This window comes from Canis lupus, chromosome 15 (assembly GCF_048164855.1).
Source record: "Canis lupus baileyi chromosome 15, mCanLup2.hap1, whole genome shotgun sequence".
Lineage (NCBI taxonomy): Eukaryota > Metazoa > Chordata > Mammalia > Carnivora > Canidae > Canis > Canis lupus.
This window is the reverse complement of record NC_132852.1, coordinates 31,642,438-31,653,992: the sequence shown is the minus strand read 5'-3', so window position 1 is coordinate 31,653,992 and position 11,555 is coordinate 31,642,438.

Sequence of the window (11,555 nt, the reverse complement as noted above, 5' to 3'; positions counted from 1 at the left end):
ACAAAATACTCATTTATAAACAGACCTTTTGACATTTCTATTTGCAAAGCAAATATTCAAGATCCTGGGGGAATCTGAGGGTTAGGCATTTAGGAAGGGCCAATGAAATTCTTGACCTTGAGGTCATTGTTCACATTCAGCTCAGGCTAAAGGAGCAGTCAGGGTCACTGAATGCCATAGCTTCAAGGCAGTTAAGTGGTTTGGCTCATCTTATTCTTACTGGATAATGCAAAAGCAATAAAATGTATTTTACTGACATGGCATCTTTCTTTTTAGGAATAAAGAGTAATGCCAACCCAAGAAAGAACCAACTATTAGCATTTCCACCTGTCACTGACCTTGGGCAGAGAAGGGATTGTCAAAAATCTCAATGTAAATAAGATCAATGGACCAGGGTCAGGATTCCTGAGCAGGAGGGCAAGTGTGAGAAAACTCCCCACCCAGGTGTGATTTCAGATTGTCTAGTGAGGATTTAGTCATCAGGTAATTCCCCCCATCCAGTTTCTGAGTGGTCATTTTAGGGGTGGTGAATGATTTTGTCATTAGTATAGCACCCTCAAACATTACTTGAACACCATGTAATGACATCGTAGGCATGACATCATAGGCACTGAGAGTATAAGGCTATCCTAAGACACAGTCAGTGTTTTCTTGAATATTTCACTCTATTTGTGGTGGCAAAGTACATAGAAAAGTGATTTTCTCAGGTGGCACAAAATTTTAAGGCTATCATCTTCATTGTATTGTTTTAATCACCTATTTATTTTTTCAACAAAGCTTAGTGACAGATGTTGTTGTCTCCTCCAGCCCAGGCCCCATCCACTTTCACCTGGACGGGGCCTTATCCTCATACCTAGTCTTCCTGCTGCCCATCTGGCTGGCTTATAATTCTGTTCTACACAGAGTGATCTTTAACAATCAAAGTCAAGCTGTGTCACCCTTCTGCTTAAGATACTCTTTCTCACAGCGCACAGGGCTTGCATGCTCTGCTCCCTGGTGCCCATGCTCCAGCGAAGCCTAGTCACACACTTTTATTGTTGTTAGAATGCATTCTCAGCTCATGACTTTCTAAGGGGTTTCCTCTTTCTGTTTATTTTCCCTAAAAACACTTGGTCCCAGATATTGACATCCTCTGTCATTTCTTTTCATTCAGACCTCAGCTTGAACATCAGATTGGCTTTCCCTGACTCTTCAACCTACTGCTGCCTGCTTTCTCTCACATAAAATCCCTCCCCCTCAGGTCACTCTCTACCATATCACTGTTTTATTTTACTTTTCAGAAATTATTGCTGGGTGCTAATATGTTCATTTGCTTTTGTAATTGTTTCTATCTTTCTCAACCTTACATCCAGTTAGAGATAAATCCCAAGAGATCAGGACCTTGTTGCATGGATGTTGATTTATACAATGGTGCACTTAAGATAGAATTCTTACTCTTGGGATCCCTGGGTGGCACAGCAGTTTAGCGCCTGCCTTTGGCCCAGGGCGTGATCCTGGAGACCCGGGATCGAATCCCCCGTCGGGCTCCCGGTGCATGGAGCCTGCTTCTCCCTCTGCCTGTGTCTCTGCCTCTCTCTCTCTCTCTCTCTCTCTGTGTGTGACTATCATAAAGAAATGAATGAATAAATAAATAAATAGAATTCTTACTCTTAAGAAATATATGTACCAAAGAAAATAGGGAGCACACTAAAATAGCTTTGTCAAAGACAATGTGTGGAAAGTCTTATAGGTGAGGTCAAGCCATAGATTATTGGAATGCAAAGAAAGATTACTTGAAGCTAGAATGGGTAGGGAAAACTTTGTGACAGAGGTGATCTTTTGGCTAATTGATGAAGGGTCTGAGATCTGGGGTGATTTTAGAGGACTATGCCCCTCAGTGTAAAGCATAGGCAAGTATTTTTCAAGACACGTAGATGACAAATTCCAAAATGCCACTGTATGACTGAAGGAGGGGATACCAAACAAAGTAGCCAGGGATTTTGTTATTTCTGGAGGATTTTATTATTTCTTTCATCATGTGGAAAAACATTGTCCTCATTATTCAAATGAAGAAGTACAAGACACCTTTTCTTGGAGATTGTGCAACAGGAAATAAATAACTTATTTTGAGAAATTATGTCCTTCAGTAAAAGGAATAAGAGCACATGGCTTATGTATGTCTTCTGGCTATTGTAATAAACCAGGATTTAATTTTCCAAGGACAAGAGATCGTCTCTTAAATAACATTAGGTATTATTTCAAAGAACCTTATATCTGATATTTTTTCCTCTCATCTATCCTCGCCCCAATGATAACATATATACTATTTTATAAGTAAATAAACTAACTAGAATGAGGAAATAATATCTGTGACTATAGATATTAAGAAGCCCAGAAATTATTCTTTGCTGCACATAAAGTTAAAAAAAAAGTGCTGTCTCCTCCCACGTGGTGTTGCAGTACCACCAGTATCCCAATCACTCACTCCCTGTCCCTCACCCAGATATCTGCTCTTGTAATAATCTTGTTCTTCTTGTAGCAACACAATTCTCTCCAACAGCCTCCTATATCCTTGTAGGCAATGGGCTGTGTCCATCCCTATAACCACAAAGGACACAATGAAAAAGATCCAGAGGTACAGCTTTGTGCAGAGCCAAGGAAAGAGGTTTTGGCAATGACACAGTTCTAATTAGTTATAAGCACTGTCAGATGAATCACCCAGTTAGACCCCTACTGCTACCTTGCTTCTGTGCTACTATGGCCGGATCTTTCCCAAAGCAAAGTCCACCTGTACATTAAAATAAGTAAGGAGCCCAATACTGCCTTTCAGTCACCGAGCAGAAGAGGAAGTTAAGAACGTAAACACACACACACACACACACACACACACACACACACACCAGAACCAGTGGTATTGAAGATTTCATCAGCTGTCTGACAAGAGGATATTTAATTAACTCTCGTACCTGTCTCTCCCTGTATGAGACAAACAAATCAAAGAGCTTTGGAATAATAATTAATTCAAGATGTAAAAGCAGCATCAGATAAAAAAAAAACAAAAAAAATTCAAAAAACAAAACAAAACAAATGACAGGCAGAAGCAGTAGGAGTCTGGAGTGTTTAATTATCATGGATTAGGAGCCTCAGGCCCCTTGCTAAGAGCTTTGCCACTAAGCACTCTTCTGAGATCAGGACCCAGTTGGTCCTGATCCACCAAAATGCACATAATAAACCTTAGAGCCTCTAAACACAGGGCCACATCAGAAGGCAACAACAGTGCTTTTGAAAAATGCGCTGGTGTATAGTAGTAGGCCCAATATCTCACTTTTGAAAGCGTGTATATTAGGAGTTATTTTCACAAGGGTGTAGATGAGTTTGCACCATTAGAAAACCACCTTTACCACTATTAGTTGATGCATACAATGGGGCCTATCTTCTGCCCTCATCTTTAATCAGTCTGCACATAGGGACAGAAGTAACGTATCTGATTGATAAAATTGGAAAATGCCCCTGAGTATACCCAGTTCCATTTTCCATTTGGAAAATGTCCCTGAGTATAAAGTTCCAGCTTCCTGCTTTCCACTTTTAGACTGAACCTGTCAGCAGGAAGCTTCTATTTTCTGTTAGACAGACCTCTAAAGTCTTTGGTTGTTTATTTTTATCCCCCTCTTGTGATGGGAATAAAATATTAACAAAACCATTGTACCACAGATATTAAATCACATTCTCCAAATTGGATTTTTTTGTTTGCTTTTTGTTTTTGTTTTGTTTTCTAGCCTTGAAGCTGCTGTTTTGTTCTCTCTTACGTCTATGTCTTTCATTCAATTATTTTAACATTTGGACAAGGAGGATGAATATATTTATTTAGGACCTCAAATACCTCTTTCCCCTACTGAGAGGAATGCTTAGAGATACCATAATGATAATTTCAACAATTTTCTGTTTCCCTTTGTTACATTAATGGACTCTTAATATCTTTTTGACTTAGGGCAAATCAGGATAAAGTTAAAAGGAACAGCTACACAGCCAGAAATTATTTTTTTAATATGCACCAATTCAAAGTTATAAAAATTGGAGAATTGTCTTAGGGGAGAATTCTCAAATAGAGGGATGCGGGTTAGGAAGGTCTAGACGCATTTACAAGAAATGTCAGACAGAGAACAAGTTATTTTATTGCCTGTAGCTTCCATCTATTGTATTTCCATCAATAATAGTTTGGAGATTTTTTTTCCTCAAAAAAAAAAAAAAAAAGGCACACTTGCTAAGCCTTCTGCAATGAGAGTCATTTACTTCTCTTGTGACAACTCTTCCCAAAAATTTGTTCTCCATTCCATGCAAAATATTCCACTCATGGTGGCCTGGGACTTCTTTGACTCTGCTTTTCCTCCCCCCCAATACCCAGATTCAACTGGTGCTGCAGTTTAGTCATGGTTAGCCATTTCATTCTCCTGAATAGATTTAGTACTTTGAATTGTCTCTTGATTTTTAATCTTTCTCAATGTGAGATATTTCCCTGTTTTCCCTTTATACACCTGACATGCATAGTCAGTAATAACCTTCTCTTAGAATGTAGATCAGGTGACAATTTAGGCCCTCTACATGCTTGGAACTTTTGGCGACTAATTTTTACTATGTACTAGAAACTTTAAAAATATTGTAATATGTCCAACAATACAAAAAGACATATGTACAAAGTTATTCTTTATGAATGTAAAATATTAGAAAATCCCAAATGCCCAGGCATATGAGAGGAATTGAATAAACTATGGTAAATCACCCAATAGAAAATTATGCAGCTATCAAAAAGAATTAGAAAAATCTCTGCAAAGTGCTTTAAAGGAATGTTTTGAATAGACTAAATATATGAATATTTATAATATACTACTTTTATGTAAAAAAAAAGGTATATATGCATCTGATCATTTGTGTAAAAATAAATATAGAAAGGATAAACCAGAAACTAGTAATATTGGTTACCTAAAGGTGGAGGATGGGTTTGAGGTAAAAAGAATGGGGGATGGGAATGGGACAAAAGGATGAGGGAGTCACACTTCTCTGAATATAGTTCTTGTTATAATTCTGATCTTTTAAACATACCTAAAAAAGGGCAGTCCGCGTGGCTCAGTGGTTTAGCACCACCTTCAGTCCATAGCATGATCCTGGAGACCTGGGATCAAGTCCCAATCGGGCTCCCTGCATGGAGCCTGCTTCTCCCTCTGCCTGTGTCTCCACCTCTCAATCTCTCTCTGTCTCTTATGAATAAATAAATAAAAATCTTAAAAAAAAATAAAAAATAAACATACCTAAAAAAGAAAGGAGAAAGAAAGTAATTGATCAGATTGTCCGAGGAAAGCAAAATGGAATACAAACAAATGAACCCAATGTATTACCAAGAAATGATATAAGTATGTTGCAATAACTGGGAGAAGAAAATAACTAATTCAAATAACTTGGGAAAATAGCCTTTAATTATGCATTCTATAAGGCTAAAGATAAAAATATACCCAAGTATTGCTCTGTTTCATAAATCTGGTTTTCACAGGAGTATGGTTTAGCCGTTCTGAAGCAATCTTGTATATATACAAGGACTGAACAAATAAGTAACTAACAAGAACCACACTTTCCATTGTACAAATAAGGAGAAATATTAAACTGAACTCTGTGGTGCAGTTGGAATTCCTATTTTAAAGGACAACAGAAATCATCATGAATTTGTGTTTTTTTTTTGAGATATAAAGATAGATATAGAAATGTACATATGTGAATGTAGAAGATACATGTGTATATAATTTCTATATAATGTATAATTATAAAATTAATATATTATTGCATATAATGTATTAATATATATAATTTCCCAGCATTGTCTTCTGAGAGGACCTAGAAGCAATTAATGTATTAATATAATTTATATATTAATTATATATAAATTGGTAATTACATTATAGTATAACATATATAATTAATATATATAATTTTCTAGTACTGTCTACTGAGAGGCCAATGCATCCATATACTAATATTGTAAATGCCATTCTCCAGCAAAATAGGATCAGGGCTCCTTGGAGAAATAGCTGATTTCAAAGTTGGGACAGAAAAAAATGCAAATTGAGCCTGGTATACTTCTTTATGGTGTTAGTAAAGTATGAAGTTGAAAAAAGATGGAAATATGCTCATATAGTACAGAGGCTAATAACATACTTTCAAGGCCAAATCTTGGATAACTGAGACACAAAATAAATAATAGTAGCATAAGGATATTAACTACAAGAGGAAAAGGATAAATTTATAGTGGCAAAATCTGGGGCCCTACCTTAACCAAATGAGCAAAGTTAATATCATCAGTAATAAGACATACCACCATCATATACCTCCTGTTATGATAAGTTGAGAACAAAACATCAGTTTTTGACCTTCTTGCTGAAACTACATAACCTCAATCTAATCATAAGAAGAAAATAAATAAGCTCAAATTGAGGGATAGTCTAAAAATTAATGGATTAATACTAGCCCAAAGAATCAAGGTTATGAAAGACAAAGACAATCTAAGAAACTCTCATCAACAGGAGGACATTAAATAGACTTGAATAGTAAATGTACTGCTGAATCCTGAATTGAATCCTGCACCAGGAAAAGGACACTAGGGGGAATATGGATTACATTTGAATAATGTGTTGTATGTTAGTTAATAATCTCTGAATTTGAATTGTATCTATGTAGATTTCCTGATGTTGTTAATTGTACTATGGTTACAAGGTGTTAACAGGGTGAGCTGGAAGAAGGAACTCTGTTATTTTTACAACTCTCTAGTGAGTCTAAAATTATTTCAAAATAAAAATTTAAAAAACTCTATACTTAATCCTCTTATTGCCACCAGTGTAGGTATTATAATTTCCAGCTAATAAATGAAGATGGAAAGTATGTACGTTAACATTACGAAGCAAATAAGACTTAGAACTGAGTCTGTCTGACTGCTATGAACAAGTTTTCCCAATATACTAAACTTCTAAATCTTTCCCTGGCTCATGAATTCTAAAATCTGATATAATAAACATCATCTCTGTCCTTTGCCCATGACCCGACATGCGATGAATAGTAACATATTCTCACTTTGGAGGACAACAGAAGCCAGCCTTACTTGTGTAGTATTACAATAAAATGGAGATTGAGGAAATAAACACTCCAAAATTTACCCCCAATCAAAATCAGCTAACCAAATTAATAAAAGGAAATAGTAATATCTTCTGGAATCTTTGTACTCTATGTTAAGGCAAACAGTTCTTTTAGTACAGGGGAAGGGGCTTGTGTACCCATCCTTGAGGAGCTAGCATTTGTTTAGAAGTCTGCTACATGCTAGACCCTCTTCTGAGAGCAAGGTCACAGCATTGCAAGACACAGTGTTACATTTCATCCTCACAGTCTTCTGTGATTGAGGAACTACTATAATCTCCACTATGGCAGGAGGACATGTGATGTGGTAGGGAATTTGCCCTGTGGCATATTTGAATCCAGGTTTTCTATCTGACTTGCTGCAGCAACTGCCCAAAATGTTCAGTGTAAACAGAAGCTGAATGCATCTGACTGCAATATGCTGTCCTTGTCTCTTCCTCCTCTGGTCTCTGGAAACTCAGTGTGCTTCTAGTACCTAATTATGACTGTTGATTTCTTGAAAAGGTCAGGTTGTGTCCCTCAAGGTGCATTTTCCCATCATTTGCCATGCAAGCATATCTCTTCCAGCTTTGTCTTTTGTTGCTATAGATTTCCTATATTTTCAATTATGTTCATTTTTTTCCGAAGGTTAAATCAGATTTGAGGGCAATGAAGGGTTAATGAAATGATCTTGGCATAATTATTCATTATAAAACATCTCCCTTTTAGTGGTGGCCTTAGATGATTTTATTTGGGACTAAAAACAAATCTCCTGGGGCAGCAGCGACAGAGAAGGATGATGAAGGAAAGGAGAGCTGCCTATTCTTCAGCAATTTTGATCACAAGTGGAAATGCATGTTCCTTGTCAAAGGTGCTATTAGGAAACTCACTGAAATGAAGAGTGGAACCAAAACCAAAACCAAAACCAAAACAAAAAACACCACCAAAACAACAACAAAAACACAACAACAACAAAAAACCCAACAACCTGCTTTGCTTTTCCTGTTGCTCAGGAATATTGGTATTTGTTCATTTTAAATGACAGTTTTACATGTAATAAAAGAAGAAAACAGAAAAGAAGGAGATTAAGGAAGAAGGAGGAGGAGGAGGAGAAAGAGGGAAAAGAAGAAAAAGAAGAAGAGGAAAAAAAAAAGCCTGGGTGATGCTAGACTTCGTTTTCTGTTCTGTTCATTGTATATGTGGATCCTGGCACTCCAACTCTTGCCAAACCAACCTCTCTCCTCTTCAAAGTGGCTTGATAGTGATGAGACTAGAACCTTTGGAACTCAAACAAAGTTGCATTTTAATTAAAAGAAAAACAGTAAAGCAGAAGGAAGATGACAATAATATGTGGGTTTGTCTTTTACCTAAAACAAAATGGATTTGCTCTATCTTAATCTTTATTACATAGCCATTTTGTGAAAGGTGTTCTGGTTGAGGCTTTGCTTTTACGAAGCAAAAAGCATTTGTATAACTCAAGCTGTTAAAATCATGGATAAGAAAGCCAAGGGGTTTTTGTTTTTGTTTTTGTTTTGCTTGTTCTGTTTCTGTGTTTTCTCTCTCAGTATATAGGCATGGTATATCATCATAAGGCCTAAGTCACCTCGTCCCCATTTCTGTTGATGAATTGTGAAATACATCTGATAAAAAGCATAGCTCAAGCAAGTATATCTCAAGTGATCTATGTAGAAATATTTGAGACACTACCTATGTGAAATCACCAAGTTGTGAATGGTAGAGAAACACTGGGTTCTGCCCTTAACTAGCTTGAACTCTTGCAAAACCCCTTGCTATTGTCTTGACCGCCCACCTCCTTGCATTTCAATCTTTACTTCTCAGAGATCCTATAGCTGTCTTCATAAAAAGTAAAGCTATTTTTTTTAAAGATTTTATTTATTTATTCATGAGAGAGAGAGAGAGAGAGAGAGAGAGAGAGATGCAGAGACACAGGCAGAGGGAGAAAAACTGGCTCCATGCAGGGAGCCTGAGGTGGGACTTGATCCCGGGTCTCCAGGATCACACCCCAGGCTGAAGGCAGTGCCAAACCGCTGGGCCACCGGGGCTGCCCAGTAAAGCTAATTATGACACTTCTCTGTGCACAAGTATCTTTTGATTGAAATCCAAAGAATAAAATTAGAATTATTTTGATAGACATAGAAGACCTTGACAACTGTATTGTAAATTTCCTTTGGAAAGCCCAGCATCTGAATAGCCTCTCCTAGGACCAGCCCACCTATTATCTTTTGCTGAGAAATGCCATTTAAAATGGAATAGGATGACCAGCGGCCTCTGACATGGATGGCATGGTAGGAAAAATATTGCCCAAATGTAAATAAGGATTATTTGGTAAGCCAATGTGATTCCTTTCTTGGAGTTCGTGCTAGAAAATATAGGGAGAAGCCCTCAAATTGTCAAGATAAAATTAAGTGGACACAGAGGCAGATTTGATTTAAGGGTAAAGAGCTTGAGTATAAACTCAGAACTTCTGCGGTTGAGATTCCTAGAGCAACTTTGGATTCTAAATGACCTTCCTGGTCCAAACTCCAGAGCCTTAGCTCTACTGTGGCTTCTGCTCCTTCTCAGTCTGAATCTATGGCTTTCCCTGGCTTCTCTTGGGTCTTGGCCATGTGGCTGAGATCTTTTGTCACTTATTCCCATGTGAATCCTTAAAATAAATTTAGCATAATTTAAGGTGACTGTTACCCAGACATCCCCATCAGTACCAACTCCATCTCCATCAACAGAAATGAAATTGTAATCTGACCTTAAAAATCACTTGGCCTGGCACACATCTGTTCTTTCTTAAACTTCTAGATTAAATGCCATGTCCTTTGGTAAACCACACAATTCTGGATCCAGAAGTCTGAAATCAGGGTGCTAGCAGAGCCATACTCCCTCTGAAAACAGTAGAGGGTGAATCTGTCTTCACTTCTTTTGGTGTTTGCTGCAAGTCTTTGGTGTTCCTTGCTTGTAGATGTGTCCCTCCAATCTCTGCTCCATCATCACATAGACACTTTGTCCTTTGTGTCTCACTTCTCTTCTTACAAGGACACCAGGCACTCTGGATTAAGGGCTCATGCTGCTCTCGTATGATCTTGTCAACCACCCTTTTCTAAATAAGACATTCTGAGGTCGTAGGGGTTAAGACTTCAACATATTGTTTTGGGAGGAAAAATTCAACCTGTAAGAGGAGTCAAAATCCCCAGGTACAAATTTTCATCCCTGCCACCTTCACCCTTTTTTAGCTCTATGCATTTAGCTGAGTTAGCATTTACTAACTTTTCTTTTTCTTTAAACTGGGAATTACAATGCTCATTTGTAAAGAGCAAATAAAATGCTTTATTTAGAGGTTTCTAGTATACAGCAGGTATTTACATATTTTGGTGAACACATAATTAGTACAACTGAACTTTATTTCACTCCTTTCTTAACTAGTATCCAGAAGGGGAAAAGAACTAGCATGAATCAAGGATCTCTAATGTACTAAGCTCTTTAATAAATTACTTACATGTTATTTCATTTACTACAGAGTTGTAAAAAGAGAAAAATATGGTTACTCATTTATACTTCCCAAATCAATCTTCAAATAGCTAATACCCACACGGTACGTATACACACACACACACACACACACACCTATATGTGCATACAGTTGATCCTGGAACAAGTGGGTTTGAACTGCATAAGTCCACTTACAGATAGTTTTTTTTGTTTGTTTCTTTTTAAATACAGCACTGTAAATGTATTTTCTCTTGATTCTAATAACATTTTTCTAGCTTACTTTATCATAAGAATACAGTATATAATACATACAGCATTCAAAATAGGTATTGATTGACTTTATGTTGTTGGTAAGTTTTCTGATGAAGGCTCTCCATAGTTTTTGAGGAGTCAAAAGTGCCTTAACCCCTGTCTTGCTCAAGGGTCCAGTATTTACAAAGAAATCCTGATTATATAGCATAATTGAAAATACTGGAATGAAAATGTTATTATAGTCTATGAATTTTTTTTATTCTAGTTCTGCTCTAAGTGAATCATTTTAGGAACTATATAAATTCTGTTCCATTTATCTTGTTTCACTAAGACATTAGAAAAGAAACAAAATACCAAAACTTTTGTTTGGTTCATGGCTCAGTAGAAAAATAAAGCCAAATAAAGCCAAATAAGAAAATCACCTGAGTTCAGTTTTGAATTCAGAGTATTAGTGCTGTTTGTGATGGTTTTAAATTCACAATGTAGCCTCACAGAAGGTCCCCATTAATTATCACAGCCCTTTTGGTTGGTGTAAAGGATGGGTGGTTTTCCCGTTACAGAATGATTATTTATTTTCCCTATTACTTACAGAAACTTGTGGGTGTAGCAGTAAATTGAAATCAAAATAATTTAAAATGTCCTCTTTGTCGTTGATTCATCTTCAACTTCCAATG